Raw genomic sequence first — 668 nt, 5'->3', positions numbered from 1 at the left:
ACAAATCCTCTTTAGAACTTTGACAATTTCCATATTCATTCTCTCACTGCCTGATTCTTATCAGCTGCCTTCTCAATAACCCTCCTTAGATTCTATATTTCTCCCTATCCTCCCCATACTATAGCTTCCTAGTTTTTTCCCCTTCCTTTATTTCCTTCATATTGAACATCTATTTTCTTCTTCTTCTTGTTTCAGTCATCTTCACATTTTGAGTTAATAATAATTTTTAAAAAGCTGGACCTGGTACTTGCTTTGGCAGCACATATAATAAAAGTAGAATGATTCAGAGAAGATTAGCGTGGCGTCTGCTTAAGGTTGACACGCAAATTCGTGAAATGTCCCATATTTTTAAAAGTATGGCGGGAAATACAGAATTAGTCATCTTAACTGTGAATGTGAATGGGACTCTCCCATTAAACAGAGGCAGATAGCAGACTGGATTAAAAGTCAGAACCCTACAATATGTTGTTTACAAGAAACACATTTAAAGTAGAGTGATATATACAGTGAAGGTAAAGGGCTGGAGCAGAATCTATTATGCTTTAGGTGAAGTAAAAAAAGCAGGGGTAGCCATCCTTATCTCAGATCAAGCAAAAATAAATATAGATCTAATTAAGAGAGATAAGGAAGGAAACTACATCTTGTTACAGGATACCATAAATAATGAA

The 668-nt window shown here is 35.2% G+C and overlaps 1 non-coding gene across 1 annotated transcript; it reads left to right on the top strand.

Annotated features, from left to right (window-relative positions):
• The first annotated feature begins 243 nt into the window (after window positions 1-243).
• Window positions 244-350, top strand: LOC141565162 (U6 spliceosomal RNA). Its single transcript, XR_012488863.1, has one exon. It is a non-coding gene; the product is annotated as a U6 spliceosomal RNA (small nuclear RNA).
• The last annotated feature ends 318 nt before the right edge of the window (window positions 351-668 follow it).

The sequence above is a fragment of the Sminthopsis crassicaudata genome, chromosome 3, assembly GCF_048593235.1.
Source record: "Sminthopsis crassicaudata isolate SCR6 chromosome 3, ASM4859323v1, whole genome shotgun sequence".
Lineage (NCBI taxonomy): Eukaryota > Metazoa > Chordata > Mammalia > Dasyuromorphia > Dasyuridae > Sminthopsis > Sminthopsis crassicaudata.
Note: the sequence above shows the minus strand (reverse complement) of the source record. Positions and strands in the feature narration are given on the sequence as shown.